Source organism: Aotus nancymaae, unplaced genomic scaffold (genome assembly GCF_030222135.1).
Source record: "Aotus nancymaae isolate 86718 unplaced genomic scaffold, 86718_ANA_hifiasm-v0.15.2.pri h1tg000040l, whole genome shotgun sequence".
NCBI lineage: Eukaryota > Metazoa > Chordata > Mammalia > Primates > Aotidae > Aotus > Aotus nancymaae.
This window is the reverse complement of record NW_026988454.1, coordinates 43607417-43624599: the sequence shown is the minus strand read 5'-3', so window position 1 is coordinate 43624599 and position 17183 is coordinate 43607417. Positions and strand designations below refer to the sequence as shown.

The following is a 17183-nucleotide window of genomic DNA, read 5'->3' as shown; positions in this document are numbered from 1 at the left end:
AATAGGGCAAATAATTCCTGACCGATTTACCCTATAGAATAGGAGTATCTAGGGGAGAGAATGTGCTTAAAGTCAATATCTTGGTGATTTTAATGGTTTAGTCTTTCAGAACAGTTCATCTAGTAAGCCCAGGAGTAGTTTTAGGGAAGTTTATGACCATGACCAGTGGCTCTACTTAGAACTAGTTTTTTTTTCGTAGAATTGTTTTATTTCTTTACCCACCCATAAATTTGTGAGGGTATATAAATAAGTATTAAAACACTGGGTACAAGTAGTTTGAACTAGATAATATGCTATGTGTCTGATATACCTACTTTAAGTATTCATTAGGAATGAAACTTGGATTTTACAAACAAGTCAATATTGTCCTTCAGGCCGGTATTTCTAAAACTATGTTCTGTGGATACCAGTTCAGCAAGTCATTGGACTGACCAAGAACTTTATCCCCCCCACCGCCCCCACCCTCAAGGGTCACAGTGCATATTAGCATTTTAGCAGCTGCAGGAAGTCCTGCACTAAACCCCTGTTTAATTCCATTTCACTCAGCAAATATTTACAGAGTGCTTGCAGTGAACCAATAAATGTCTTTTTCTGATATCCCCTATTAATCTTCCATGGAACTAGTATTTTCAGCAATACTTTTCAATGAAATATTACTCTAGGCTAATGATGCAATCTACAAGTTAATATTTGGTGATTGCCTGAACAGTATTTAAAGGTTAAAAATTCAGTATAGAAACTCAACTGATAAACAGATATCTAACAAATAGTGTATAAAGATGTTTAAGGATATAAAATATTATCAAATTATTAAAACAAATGAAGGGAAACTTGTTTTCAGATGCTTGGCTGTTTTATATTCTATGTGTTTACTTGAGTTTCTTGAAATTATGTTTTAAACACTAAAATCAAAACGATGTTGCAAAGAGGTTGACATGTTGCAGTAGTTTTGGAACTTCTGATACTTGGAACTCCAGAACACCTTGGAGAGGGCATTTGCAGAAGCATTTTCATTTTAAGGCAGTAGATTAGGAGCAACGTCTGTATCCCACATCTGTAACCAGGCTAGCTTTTCCAACATCTCAGCCTACATATTTGCCTTAGGAGGGGGAGTGGCGAAGAGTCCTCATACTGACTTTTGTTTTTTAATCAATGCATTACACTCTAAAACAGTAACACATTTAAAACCCCCAACAATGTTGCATTCTTTGGAAACAAATGAGTCTTAGTTTGAAATGGAGGAATCAAATTGGTACACCCTACTCTTAACAGAAGTCTTTGTGTGCATCTGTATTATGCTAATTACTCAACAGAATGAGGAGATATTTCAAATCCTTTAACTGACAGCTGTGTATCAAATGATGGAAGGGTCTATGTGACATGTGAACTGTTCGGTGGTAGGGAATTTATAGTATCCTAACCTACACAGGCTTCTAGCCATAAGAGATATACAAGGTGGTTCGCCCAGATTATTATTTGTATCATAGTCTCCGACACCAGTTGGAAACAAATCGAAGAACCTCTGCAAACCACAATGAGAAGAGAAAATTATACCAGGGTGGAGTGCTGCCTTCTGTGGTCTTGGCCCCTGAAAAAGGGCTGTGCTGACTGTCTTGGGGTTGAGCATCTCTTTTATGGTACCTGCAGTGGTGGAAGACACCTTGCTCCTGGGAATCATAATTCATCCCAGCGGGCTTAGTGATTTTGACCTCACCCTCTTGTTAGTCTATAAATAGAGGTAAGGTACCGTATGAGACATGGCATATGAAGATTTTACCTGATTGCTTTGAAGTGCTGGGATAAGATTAGGGTTCATGGATGTGTTTGCCCCTAGTTATTGGAAGCTGTGAAAGAATTATACATTTGAAGGCTTTAGAAGCCATTGTAGATTTGGCCAGGTGTGGTGGCTCATGACTGTAATCCCAGCACTTGGGAGGCCAAGGCTGGCAGATGATCTGAGGTCAGGAGTTGAAGATCGGCCTGGCAAACATGGCAAAACGTCCCTCTACTAAAAATCTGAAAATTAGCCAAGCATGGTGGTGCATCCCTGTAGTCCCAGCTACTCATTAGACTGAAGCATGAGAATCACTTAAACCTGGGAGGCAGAGGTTGCAGTGAGGCAAGATCAACCACTCACTCCAGCCTGGGCAACAAGTGAGACTCCATCTCAAAATGTAGATTTGATGATACATAGGTGGTGTATAAAGAGCTGGGGCCTTGTGTTTGTTTGTTTATTCTTTTTAGATAAAACTTGCTCACAACTTTAGTGATTGGTGAACTTATAGCCTGAGATTTTCTGAAATACTGGAGCAATGTATAGGATTATGTGTTTCTTACCATTATCAACAGAAATTAATGGAGTTTCATTTTTGACCATGTTTCATAAATTGTGGTTCCATTTTATTCACCCAAAAGATAGTAGTTAAATTACAGCTGTTCGGTAGCATTTTTGAGTTTGACTTTTCTATTGGCCTGGAACTGAAGGCTTCCTTCTTTTCTCTACAAGGGATGGGTGGAACACCTGAATGTCTGACAGTTCAAAAGCAATTATGTAATATTCTACTTAAAACAATATTTTAAAATTCATTGTGAATTGGAATCCACAATAAATTGAATTAATGAATGAATTCATAGATGAATTTTCCTAAGAACGTATATTTCTGGTCTTATCAAAAAATATTTCTGGGAAGTTTCATAGACTCTTAGAGATGTAGGGCAATGCATTCCCAGTTTACCATCTTATAGACTGTCCTGGAATAGATTTATTTCTATTTAGAAAAGCTGCCTTAAAAATCAGCCAAATAGCTTAATTTCAATTTACATTTAGTAAATATAAATCTTGCAACAACAATATTTGGTGACATTTAATTATATTCCTCTTTTAGTAAAATCCTTAAGGGAGACCTGTGGTTTTCACTTTCTTTTCATAAGAAAGAGGTGTTAATGATTACTCTGCTACTGTACCTACTTTTACTCAGAATCTGTTAAGCACCATAAACTCATGTCATATTTTTCGCCTTACATTGAGAGAAATAAACCCTGATGAATTTTTTTTGAAGCTCCCAGTAACTAGGGGTAAACACATCTATGAACCCTACTCTTATCCCAGCACTTCAAAGCAATCAGGGAAAACCTTCATATACCATCTCTTATATAGTACCTTATCTCTACTTGTAGACTAACAAGAGGATGAGGTTGGAATCACTATGCCCACTGGGATGAATTATTCCCAGTTGTATAGTGATTTGATGCAAACTACACACAAGCCAGGGTCATTGCGTATTTCCCACTGGTAGGTCCATCTTTTAATTTAATCTTTCATGATGTGAATAAAAATGTTACATGCAGTGGATGAAGAGCCAGATGTGCAGGCCCTGTCCTGGATGTTGGGAGATGAAGACCCTGGAAAACATTTGCATGGAATTGGTTCTTAGCCTGCAGTGTTGTGTTGCAGTCACGATCATTTAAAAGTGAATGAAGTAATGAATGAATAGTAGGAGGAAATTAAGTAATTACTAAATCAGCTTCATCAAGTAAAATTTATGAAATGTCCACACATGAATAGCATAATGAACATGTGCTGAATAAATTAAGTGTATGTTTCTACCCCTTTGACAATTAGGATATGATGTAACTGAAAAGAATGTCAAGCCATGTTTGTATCGTAAATCTAGTATCTAGTAGTTTTACTAATTCAAGATTAGTTTAAATTGCACCTGGTTCTTTATCATTTATTTATTTATTAAGCCATACTACAGACTTAATATGCTAGTAGCTAAAAATGTTTTACTGTCTTTCATTCATTGTGTGCTATAAAATCACATTTATATTAACTGTAAATAAGATCAGTTTTGGTGAGACATGAATGTGGATGTCTGGGTCATTTTGCCCTATTTTAAAATAATGTTAATTCATATAAGTTTAATTCATATTATCTAGATTTTAATGCATTTGATGTAACATTACTTCTAAGGATTGTGTTAAATCAGAAGATAATGAAGTTAATTCTGTCTTCATTTTTCATATCTCTAGAGAAGCAGTTTTGAAGTTTTTTTTTGTTTGGCATGGAATTTTGTGAATCTAGTAAAAGCTACTAACTCTCTTACCAGAAAAACGGGCTTCAAAAACTTGTGAACTCAGTCTACGAAACATAGGTGAAAACCCCTAGTATAAATTCTTAAATTTTTTTCTGTCTGCGATTTCATGAAGAGCTTCTGCTTATCAACAATTTTAATTCAGTTACTTTGAGCTCAGGAAACATTTAAGAGATGATGTACATATTTGATATATGCAATTATATATTGTAAAGATAGCATACAAGTGTGTGTGTGTGTATAATGCAAAATTTGAGAAGCCAGGAGTAGAGTTGGGGAGTAGAACCAAACTGACCTCTGTCGAGGAGATTAAATGTTGCATGTAGTTATACCCTTAATATAGGGCAGCATGATAAGAACTTAAGACAAGTAAGAATAAAATACAAAGGAAACTTATGGGAAGAATTAGTTGTCTCCTCTTTGGTTGACCAAACACTATATGAAGGCCTACTGTAAGATAGGGAGGATTTCTATAGCTAGAGATTGGAGAAAAGAACATCCCAGGTGGAAGAAATGATGGTAATAGAGAGGTAAGAATGAAAGAGAATATGTGTGGGACAATGAAGGGTCCAGTTGAGTGGCAAGTAGGGGAGAATTGTGAAGTGACTTAGGGAATGGAAGAGGTAGGAGTCTGGTTCATGGATGGACTTGAGCTCCTTGGAAGGAGTTTGGGACCTTACAGAATAGGATATGGGTCTCTGTAGATGTTAATTATCAAGGTGCATGCCCCAGTGCCTTACAAGTAGAATAAGAAACAACACAATGTGAGAGTGAGGGCTTGAGGTTTGGGGCAAGCTCTATGGGGAATGTGAGGGCAAATAGTAATACATTAAAAGACTGCTAAACTGCTTCAAAGTCCCTGGTGAAATTAGGTGGCCAGCATTTGTAAGAGAAACAGTTGTTTCTCCATCAGTACCCAGCTTTCTAAGAATTAGGATGAAAAGGCAGAATATGGAAGTTTCTGAGTTAGTGAGAGCTCTAAGATGACAGTGAGAATAAAGTGTCTGAGCACAGGTAGGTGTGGGTGGAAAACCATGCTGTCAGAATGGGAAGGGGTAGTAGTTAGATGATTGAAATGCCATGCAAACATTTGAGCATAAGGAGGTGGGTACAGCAGAAGTGAGACAATAGAAGAGGTGGGAGGTAAGGTGGTGGTGGTAAGAGACAAGAATAGAAGTCCAGATCTTAGAGAGGAACACTTCCTGGATGATGCAAAGGCCCTTGATTGGCCACCTAATTGGTAGAAGCTTTAGTTATTGATAAGGATAGGAGGCAATGAAGCTCAGCTGTTAAAAGAATCATCATTGTACATTTTGGTTTTATTAAAGATGCTTGTCAATAAGGGACTGAAGAGGAACACAGTGAGGAGAGAAAAAGATTGTTCTGGGGATTGTATATACCAGTGAGAGTTTGTGGAGAGTTTGGTGTAAGCAAATGAAAGGAGCTGGAACAGAATGATGGTTGGGGAAGTCTGGAGACAACTGGGTAGTGGAAGGATGATTTTGGAGGAATAGAAATGTTTGTTTAATGAGTATGTGAATGGAGTTATTATGGAAAGAGTAAGGTGGGCTTTAGGCGAAGCATTTTTCTCAGTGTTCACAATATTGCCATTTTGGACTGGATAATTATTTGTTGTGAGGGGCTGTACTGTGTATTATAGGATATTTAGCAACATCCCTGGCCTTTTATACACTAGTTGAAGTAGCATACACCCTGTTGTGACAATCAAAGTATCTCTAGACTTTGTCAAATTGCAAAATAGACCCTTTGTCGAGATCCTCTGAGCTAAAGCAAGGAGCTGGACAGGGCACTTAGAAATAACAGGACATTTTCTTCATCTTAGAGTTTGAATTGTCCAGCGGGCAGCCGAGGAGATTGTGAAGGGAAAGACCAGACTCTACCTTGATGGTTGCGGACCCGTGAGAGTCATTCCCTGTACCCCAAGGCCCTGTGTCAGAATCATCTGGAATTTTCAAAGATGTCAACACCACCACCCCTTCCTCCATCCCTTCAACCTATGGAAACGAAATCTTCAGGGAGGCAACCCAGCCATCTAGCCATTTTGAAAACTCCTTAAATTATTTTGGTGTATTTCCAAGCCAGGAGTAAACGAGGAGAACAGGCAGGTGAACAGTGGCTGTAAAAGCATCAGGAAAAAAACAGGATGAAAGTAAAAAACGATTGGAAGGTAGGTTGAGACATACATTAGGAAAGAGGGGTGGGAGTATTGACTGGAGAGGCAATGTTGAATCTAGATTTATTTGAAAGCTACTTTTTATGGTCAATTATGTACTCAACCAAGCCTTCAGCATTCTTGGCTGTTTTACTCAGTTTAGTTTGAGCCAGGTGGATTTCATCGAAGACTCAGTGAATGTCACCTTTCTTTTAGTGCCAGTAAAAACTGCTGATGAATATTTGACACTTTTAATTTGTCTTCTCCCAGATACAATATTCTGCTAAAATATGCATATAGTATATATTTCTTCATGAAATGTCTTAAAAGATTTAAGATAGGAGTGAATATTAATTTTCAGACATATAATTATTGTTGACATGAAGGGCAAACACGTTTTCCTGAAAGAAGAAGTTTTAGGTCAAATTAAGAGTTTTTAATTCAATAAAATATTTGGATAAGAGTTAAGAATAATATGATTGTGAATTTAACATTTATTTTTTAGACTCTAACAAATTTTAAAACTTGTTATGAAAACACACTCATAAATCATACGTAGTAACTTCTATGTGGAATAATCTTAAGCTATTAATATTTTTTAGGTGATCCCCAAACCCAAGAATGTTTGGCAAGAATTTTAATATTTGATATCCTAATTCACCAGAAGGCCCAGTTATTGCCAAAGAAGCGTAGTAAAACAGCAGAAATTTATCTTTGAAATTATTCTCTCTGCGGTATAATTTTTCTTGATCCAACTTGATTTCTTTCAGTAACAGTTTTTTGGTGGACCCTAATTTGCATGCCTCGAGAAAGCGGAGTAAATTATAAGACTTCTTGAAGGTCCTTTTAACTTGATGGTTTTATGATTAAATCTTGCATTTTAAATTGCCTTTCTCTGGAAGAATGAGGCATTTCCGGCTTCATTTTTGTGTAGAGGAAATTCATATATCACCACATGCGTTTTTCTCTAAGAAAGAACCAGACTCAATAGCAGCAAGAGAGACAAAACAAACAAGACGTTATAAACTTAGAACTAGATGTAAATGAAGCTTATCTTATTTGCAGTCCTCCAGAAATGTACTTGGGTCCACTGAAAGTCCAGGTTAGTGGAAAGGTGTGTGTATGCGTGTGTGTGTGTGTGTGTGTGCAGTGGGTGTAGGATGGGAACAAAGGGGGAATGAAAATGATACTGTTCATATGTGTTAACTTCGTCAAGTGTTCTGGCTATATGTGAGAAGAGCCAAGTGGGTTAACTTAGAATACACTCTTTATTTCTTAGTATATTGTTCTTCTGGATATGGTAGATTTTCGGCAGGTCTTGTTAACAGATAATTTGCAATGCTCAGGGTGAAAAGCAGGAGTCTTCAATCTGTATGCCCCATGAATAGCATCAACACAGAATAAAATAGAGACAGAGAATGGAGAAAGACTACTGTATTCAGCTGAAACCAATGGAAGTTTAGGCAGGCCAGATTGCAATTATCCCCGCTGGAATTTAGCCAGGACACACATTAGTGCATACTACTTTCTGTCTAGCCTAATTAAAGGATTGTTGAGAACTAACAAAGTTGGCTGACTTGCAAAAGTCAGTGCTTGCTAAAATTTGTAAGTTATAAGTGCTTAACAATATGACCTGATTTTTATGCTGGGGTCATCTTATTAATTAAAGTTTTCCAATCATCTAATTAGAAAATACGATCTGAACTGAGTCTGGAGGATTCTGAATCTTACTTGCTAATTTAAAGAAAAGTGGAAGGAAGAAGAACAGCACCCAATTAAAGCAACGCAGTGGAAAGCTGGTTCTGTACATGCCCTTGGAGATGCCCCATACCAGCAGGGTAATTATTTAGGATGCACTTCCAGTAAAGAGATGTTAAAGGGACACCAGTGAGTAGCTTTTAAAAGTAGAAATCTGTGCCAGTCCCCAAATTAACTCTTGGACTAAAATGGAAAGCTGGAAAGCATGACCAACACTACAGATTTATGAGAAAGAGTTTGCTCATTGCTTCAGAAGTTATGCTTGATTTTTTCAGCTCCGATAGTAATTTCTTAAAATAGGAGAATGAAAAAGAGAAGTTTGATAATGTTGATATATTTTACATGATTACCTGACACTTGGAAAAAGGTAGATAAAATACTCCGTATTTTCTCAAGATAAGGTCCTGGAACTGAGATGTCACATTTAAGTCCTTAGTAGCCTTGAATTTAGCTGTCATCAGCATCCTTATAATAATACCATGATAGAACACTGGTATGCACAATAAAATTTTTAAAAAACACTCCAGTCTACATCTGTTACGTGCCCCTCACTGGACTAAGAAGAAAGTGTTAAAAGAAGGACAAAAAGGGTGTGGCCAATGCAAAGGATACATTGATTAGTGTATATATGGCAATTCACTAGTTACGCAGAGTGTCTCATTTTCCTGCTTTAAGTAGCTAAATGAACTTTTAGTGTTTATATATAGACACTAGAAAATGCAGTATTGGGACAGAGAAGAAAATAAGAGATTATTTCTTCATGATGAAACAAAAAGGACAGAAGATAACTTTTAATTTTTGCTGGAGATTTTAAAATAAGATGCCTGTATTATAAGTGGTCTTGATCAGTCTCTAGACACGTGTAGAAGCACTTCCCTTTTATGTGGCAGCAGCAGAAGAGAGTGTAGTGGGGCCAGTATGCTCCCTCTGCCTTTCCATGCTGACTATCCAGATGCTTCACAGATGAGTAAGTCAAGCCGGGACCTAGGTGGTTGTGCCAAACCAGAATCCCTCCATGCCAGCCATTCTGTAGATCATGAGTGGAGATCACAGGTTGACCAGAAGTATATTTACTTGTTTTGTAACTGAATTGAATTTCTTAAAACTTGATACTTGCTTGAAGTTAATTGGCATATTGTTGCCAACATTTGCTATTTAGCTTTACCCCTCAACGATTTTGATTTTGTTTAAAGCCTATAGGAAAATGTTACCTAGTTTAAAATTTGAGAATTAAAATATTTCTTTTATCCATTCTATAAGAGACTTACAAATAAGACATGTCAAGTTAAAACTGCAGTTTCAGACCTCACTCAAGAAGCAATTAGAATGAATATAATACAAACCATGAGCTGGGGGGAAACACTTTAGCCATTTTACAATGATTTGGCCTCAGAAACAAAGCAGCTGATGGTTTACACCAAGAACATTGACCAGGATTCATTTGAGCTGTTGCTATTGTGTTTTAATGAGTAATATTACATGCCAGCCAATCACATGTCACTAGATCATTATACAAATTGACAGTTTGGAAGAGTATTAAAAACGCTGAACTGAAGGGGGAATTCAGTAGAAGTGAGACCTTTATGTAGCCACTGGATATTTACATATATTTATCATTCATTTTTCTTGTTGTTGAGAAACTGAAATAACCCTTTAATGAAAATGGCCCCTTCATATTGTCTCTCACTATTTTAGATCAGGCATCTTATTTTTAGTTTGGAGAATGAGAGCAGCTGGTGTCAGGCCAGGTGCTGATAGTACTAATGTTGATGTAAGATGCTGCTCAAATGGATAGTGCAAAGGGAATCATTGTCCCTTGATTTGATCACGCTGGCTCTAAAATTCATTTTTTGATATGGCATTTGACTTGCATTATATTCAGAGAGTTGGAAATCACAAAACCGTGCAGCTGCAGAGTATATCTAGATACAGACCCTGTAACATTACCTCATAAACCCAGCACTCAGTATTAGCAGTCTTTGCAAATGGAAGAATTCTGTTCTGTAACAAAACGTAGTTATTTTTCTTGATACTGAGAGGGAGACCTATAGTTTGAAACCACTGTGGGTGTGTGGAGGCAGAAGCGCGGTCCAAGGGCTGGGGCAAGGAGGGGGCTGTAGGAGGATGACGGAGCCATGAAGTTCAAAAATACTGTTGGTTTTTAAGGTCTCCACGACCCTTGCATATATGGGTAAGAATAAAGTGATTTTAGAATCTAATAAGATTTTAAATATTTTTCTTAAAGCTGATAGTAGTGGAAGACGGTGGATTATCTGAAAATCAGAAAAACCAGAAGTTGGTTATTATGCACACAGAATTACTTGAATTTGAATATTTTTTCTTTTCAGCATCCATTTTTATATTGATGATTTTCCCTTTAGAATGAGAATATATGATTCAGGTTAAATAAGCACTTAACATAAATTTAACTCTTTTAAACCTTATATGGAATTAAGAACTAAAGAACTATTGCTTAGGAAGTATTAATTTGTACCCTGTTGCCACGTTTAATGAGATAATGTACTATATCCAGGTAAGTGATTTACACAAATGCCAGAATTCTATGCAATAGGATGACTGTGAAAAAAATGACTCCTAGGTTTCAGACACCTAATTTTTATGCCTCGTTTATGTCCTCTTCTCTTTGTACTTCCTAATATTGGACATTTCTGAAGGCCTAGTTCTTTATTTCCTTTTCATCTTTAAGTTTTGCTATTGGAATTATATATTTCTGGACTTGATAAGCCAGTTGGTTAATAAATATTTATTGGATACACACAGTGGGACATTTACAGAGCCTGGTATTGTGGAATACAAGGAAATAAGATACTATAAGGAGCTTTCCATATGGTTAGCAATATTAGAATGCTTAGACTATCTTAGGGAGGTTCACTGATGTGGTTGGTCTCGTTGGGTATTGAACAATGGATAACATTTACATGGTTTAAATTAGAGTTTAGAAGGAAGACATGAGACTGGGTTTGTGGGAAACATGATCTTCCATTTAGATTGAAGTATTTCTGGAGGTGTAGTGGGGGTTGTGAAAAGATAGAGTTGGGTAAGATTATGGTTTTTAGAGTATAGTGTTTATAAGAGCTTAGCTGCTGGAATCTGATTCTCAAATCCTGTCTCCAAAATTCCTGTCACTTTGAAATTATTTCTCTATGCCTCAATTTCTTAATCTGTAATAGTATTTACTTCAGAGAGTGGTTGGAAGAATTTGAGTAGTTAATGCATATAAAGTGCTCAGAATGGTCACTTAGAACTTAGCACTCCGTAAATGCTATTTTTTTGTCATTATGAAGAGTTTTGAAATCTAGCAAAAGAGTTTAAATTTTATGTGATAAGTAACATACAGCCAGGATAACTTCCTTATTATATAGTGCTGTGTTCAAAGCAGCATTTAAGGAAAGTAAGTAGAAAATATAGGACCAATTCAAATGGAAGAGGCTGGGGTCAGGAAACCACCTAGTAAGCTGTAGTAGGAAATAGAAGGTTTTAAGTTAATGAGAGGCTAGGATAATAGCTACAGCAAATATCATCATTAATAAAATCAAAACCTGTATTTTCTTTACAAAACACCTTTGACATAACAGTACCTCCTGGATACAACAATATCTCTAATTTGGGGATAAAGAACTGGAAATTAGTGCTGGCTTCCAACATTGTGGTAAGAGTAAAAACAGTGGGTGCAAATCAGATACCTGAGGATCTTTAGAGAAGTCATTGTTGAGATGTGTTGGGGATAGATTGACAGAGTGGTTGAGAGGGTGCTAGGTCAGTGCTCAGAGAGAGAGGGGTAAGGAAGTGGCATTATTGTTGGGAGGTAATTGAGTTGAGAGAGGGAAACCAGTTAAGTGAGAGTGACTAGGAGCTTGTTGTGAATTATTCTGTACTTGATGTGGTGGTATCAAAGGTGATGGAAATGTCCCTAGGCAGTTGCAGAATTTGTTTAGAGGTCAAGCTTATCAACTCTGACTTGGGTCTTATCAACAAGTGGGAAGCAAGAAGAGGGCTGGGACTGTGTATTCAGAAATGCCACTCAGGGGATTTGAAGACAAGAAGAATTACTGAAGAGAAAAGAAGTAATTTGAGTAGCTTAGAGAAGGACCAGGTACTGTATTATCAAGAGATTCAACAAGAGGAAGGAGCAAACCAGAAGGGCAAAATACTGAAGAGAAATTCAAGGAGGAGAAGGAGGACTGGGAAAGCATTTGGATTTGAAATTCAGGGAGTTTTTGATAGGGTAGTTTCATTAGCATTGGAAAAATCAATGTGAAGGACTTAGAAAGGAATAAGTAGTTAGGAAGAGATGGAAAACACATAGCACATTCTTTAAGAAATTAAAAAATACTGAACTGGGAAGTAAGATCCTTGGGGTTTAGCTTTGGATTTGCCATTAACTGCATGACCTGTGATAATCTGTCTGTAACTAATAGAATTTATCTGCACGTAACTGAAAATACTTATTTTTCATTTCGGAAGCACTTTTGATCTTTTTGACAATCTTATTATATATAGAAATACAACACATAGTCAGGATCCTGAAAATAAGTGGAAGAGGCCCCTGAGGTTCCAGACAGATGGATCTCACAAAGTCCATGCACTAACACTTACGCACTCTACCAATAATCACCACCCACAGGCTTTCACTGAAACTGCCTTATTCCTAGACTGAAACTATTATACATGAACATGATTATCTGTATTGTAAAGTGCAGCAAGCCATTTGAAAGGACAAGGTAAAGAAAGATCTTTCTGGGAGCTACACTGGTGGCAATAAAAATTACATTACCTAGTGAAAACTAAAGGTGCAAAAACATGTCTGGCAAATAATTAAAACGAGTAGCAGTTTGAAGACATTTTTGGAGGGTATCATCAGCTCCTATGCACCTGACTTGCCTTTGAGGGCATTATTATAGAAACTTAAAGTAGTTTACAATTTAAAAATTACTATGCCGAAGAGCATTAGGATACATATCTAATGTATGCGGGGCCTAAAACCTCCATGACAGGTTGATAGGTGCAGCAAACCACCATGGCACATGTATACCTGTGTAGCAAACCTACTTGTTCTGCACATGTATCCCAGAACTTAAAGTAAAATTAAAAAAAAAAATGCTATCCCATAAACTAGTCAGCAAGGGAACGGTTTTAGGTTTAGGACTAAGGCTGCTGGTTTGGAGGAAGAACACCAGGCTGCCTTTTTGCTTTTCTACCTGATAGAAAGGTCAGAATAAGCAAGGAAGTACATGGTATGCTTTTTGAAAGTCTTCCAATCTGTCTTAATCCATTTGGGCTGCTGGAACAAACGGTGGCATATCAACCACAGAAATTTATTTCTCACAGTTCTAGAGTCTGGGAAGTTCAGAATCACATTGGGTGTCCTGGAAAAGCCTGATTTCTAGTTCATAAATGGGCACCTTCTAGCTGTGCTTTCATGTGGTGGAAGAGACCAACGAGCTCCCCTGAGTTTTTTTTGTAATGACACTAATCCCATTCATGAGTGCCCTGCCATCATGACCTAATCACCTCACACAGCGCCCCCCCAGATCTTAGTACTGTCACCTTAGGGTTAGGATTCCAACACATCAGTTTTGTGGGGACACAAACTTTCAGACCATGGCACAGTCATTAAGGCGAAACAAAAAACAGTTCCTAAAGAAATATTCTTCCATTATCTGGGAATTAGCATTTGTATTTAAAAGGTGTTTCTAGCTTAGGTTGCTAATACTAGTTAATTCATATGGTTTATTGAAAAATCTGTTTTCAGAGTATCCTAACATGTTGATACCTTTTTGGAACACAAAGATATGAACCAGTATAATATACTAATGCTGAAAGGATGCTATCTCACCCAGCTCCACATTTGCTAACTACTGTATGTCATTCTCTTATTGCTCAAAATGGATAATTGCTTTTTCTCAGATACCATCAAAGGGATCATTCGAGTATTCAGGATGGCTTGAAATGGGCGTGTTCAACTACCCCAAAGCAAATTTTCAAGCTGAGCTTCGTTTTGAGAATCACTGAGACTGATTCAGCTGTGCAATTCAGTAACGGTGGACATGTCACACACATTTTGTCATCTATTAAAATCCCCCACTGTGTGTGTTTAAAGATTTCCTTTGCTTTAAAAACAGTGATAAAAACCCTTATGCAGCATTCAGCATGATATGTGTTTTCAAACAATAGCCCATCTCATTTCAAGAGATGGAATAAGTATCATTAAAATGGTAACTCAAATCAGTCAAAGCACTTTTCTGGAATACTTAGATTAAAAGTGATTAAGAACTGCTGTGGTTTGCCAATAGATACTATTTTGTGTTACATTAATTTCTTCACTTAAAAATAGATGACTACTTTTAGTCCTGTAGGAGAACATTTAGTATCCCCTGAAATGCACAGATTTGGTGGGGCAGTCCCATTATATGTTAGTCTTTGCCTGGAAAAAAATGAGAACACTGCTGATAGAAGTCCCAGCAGGGCCACTCCATCAGCCCCACAATTAACAGGTGCATGATATAGACTCTGGGAAAGGAGAGATTTGTCAGATTTTGCCTCCAGAATGGCCAAAAGAAATCTGAAATATAAATATATAACTAATGGAACAGTTTCCAAAATGCCATGGGTTTTTTAGTTCTATTTTTTATGTTTTACTTTATTAAGACAGGATCTGGAGATTCAGCTTTTTAAAATTGTAGTAAAACGTACATAACAAAATTTACTATTTTAACTAGTTTTATGTGTACAATTCAGTGTCATTAAGTACATTCACATTATGGTGCAACCATCACCACCATCCATCTCTAGAACTTTTTATTTTCTGAAACTGAAACTCTTTTCCCATTGAACAGTAACTCACCATTCTCCCGTGCCCCTAGTACCTGGCACTACCCTTGTGCTTCTGTCTCTTTGAATTTTACTATTATTAATATCTCATATAAGTAGACTCATACACTATCTATCCTTTTGAGCCAGACTTATTTCACTTAATGTAATATCTTCAAGGTTCATCCATGTTGCAGCCTTCTTCAGAATTCCATTTCTTTTTAAGACTGAACAATATTCCATTTTGTTTATCCATTCATCCATCAGTGAATACTTGGTTTGCTTCTATCCTTTGACAATTGTAAGTAATATTGCTATGAATGTAGGTGTACAAGTGCCTGTTCAAGTTCCTGCTTTCATTTCTTTTGGATGTATATTCAGAATTGGAATTGCTAGATCATATGGTAGTTCTATTCATAATTTTTTGAAGAACTGCCATGCTGTTTCCCATAGTGGCTGCAGGATTTTACATTTCCACCAGCAGTGCATAAGGGTTTCGATTCCTCTACATCCTGACTGACATTTATTTTCTGTTTTTAATTTTTTTATTTTTATAATAGTCATCCTAAAGTGTGTGAAGTGGTGTCTCATTGTGGTTCTCATTTCCATTTCCCTAATCATTAGTGATGTTGAACATCTTTTCATGTGCTTATTGGCCATTAATATATCTTTTACGGCGAAATATCTAGTCAAGTCCTTTTCTATTTTTCTAATCAGTTGTTTTTTGTCATTGTTGCTGTCATTGACAAAAACATTGTTCTGAGTGGAAGTAGTTAGAAGTATGGTGTTGAAGCATATTAATGATCTTGGCAAGAGATGAGGCAAATTGAACTGATGAATTTCCTGTCCTGTTAGCTTGATCTACAGGAACCCTGCTATTTTGTATTTTGCCCCCAGAACAACTTTGGAATAACTTTGCAGCTTTTATTTATTTGCTTAATTTATGCTGCTTCTGGACTATTTCTTATACATGTACCAAAATCAAAAATTAAAAAGAATAATATTCAAATACTTGATAGATTTTGTTTTTATTAAATTCAGCATCAGCCAGTAAGAAGTATCAATTTAGCCAGTAAATTGGATACATATGTATTATTACTTTGCATATCAAATATCTTCAAGAAATGTGATGTAAAAGAAATACTGAGTATGTGAAAATATTAACTGTGTATTTTAACACAGCTATCATTTGAATTTGAGCACTTGTTTATGAGATGGTGTTATGATTAACATAGTAAAACTCAGAAATATTTAAACATGTTTTCCAAGTTGTTTCAAATTTCAAAAGGGTATAAGTTATATCTAGAGATAAAGGTAGGAGGGATAAAGGAAGAGAAAAGGAAAAACAAATTGCATTGGCTCTGTTTAAAAAAATTACACAGTAGAATTAGGATTTCAAAACATCACAGAATAGCAGTTTCATTATATGTATATATATACACACACACACACGCACACGTATATATATATATACACACACACACACACACGTATATATATATACACACACATGCAAATTCCTTTGTCTGACTTTTAAAAGACCTTTGTAGAATGAGCATACCAATTCAATGTGTATTACTTTATGTTTGTCATGAAATTTCACTTCCCATTTGCCTTTGGTTTTCCTTTTCTTTGGAATAGCCTTCTCTAATACACTGCCTGTTAAACTTCTGTTTAACCTCTGTGATCCTGCTCAAATACCACTTCCTCTGTGAAGACTTCCCTGAGGCCTCCATCCTTCCTCTGTACTCACATAGTATTAAGGCCTATCATGATTTTTCTCTCTCTATCTCTAAGCAGTAAGCTTCTTGAGGGCAAGCACATGTCTTATTTGCCTCTGTATTATCTGGTCTAGTCAACATTTGTTAAATGAATGCACATTTTTGTAATTTCTGGTTAACTTCAAAAAGCGCTGTAAGGTCTCCAGCAACACTGTGTTTCTGACTGAAGAGTATTTGTTTGAGTAATTTATATGTGAAGTGATACTCAAATAAATAGAAGTTGAGTTACCAACAGCTCATGAGACAGTGTTTGGCATTCTGGAAGGTTTCCCTTGAAAATAATGTTATATGGTGACTGGATTGTTAAGCAACTGCTAAAAGCCTACTTAATATCACAGACTTGAAGTATAGTTCTGATGTTATTCTGTGTCCTTCCCCTAGTTAAAACTAATTATGTTTTGTTATTTAAGATAGAGTCCAAAATCCTTAAATACAGTTTGTATGATCTGATCTCCACTTAACATTTTTGTTTTTTTGAGACGAAGTCTTTCACCAGGCTGGAATACAGTGCCACAATCTTGGCTCACTGCAACCTCCGCCTCCTGG

General features: G+C 36.5%; 1 protein-coding gene across 5 annotated transcripts in view; it reads left to right on the top strand.

Moving 5' to 3' along the window:
- The window catches only part of NKAIN2 (sodium/potassium transporting ATPase interacting 2), a 1034673-nt gene that overhangs the window by 8326 nt on the left and 1009164 nt on the right, over positions 1-17183 (top strand). The window contains exon 1 of one of the 5 annotated variants that reach the window (XR_010336619.1): positions 3943-6282. The exons of the other annotated variants lie outside the window; for them this stretch is intronic. The gene's annotated coding sequence lies outside the window, so the exon portion shown is untranslated. Of the gene's footprint in view, positions 1-3942; positions 6283-17183 lie in introns of those variants that run through there. 5 annotated transcript variants of the gene reach the window in all.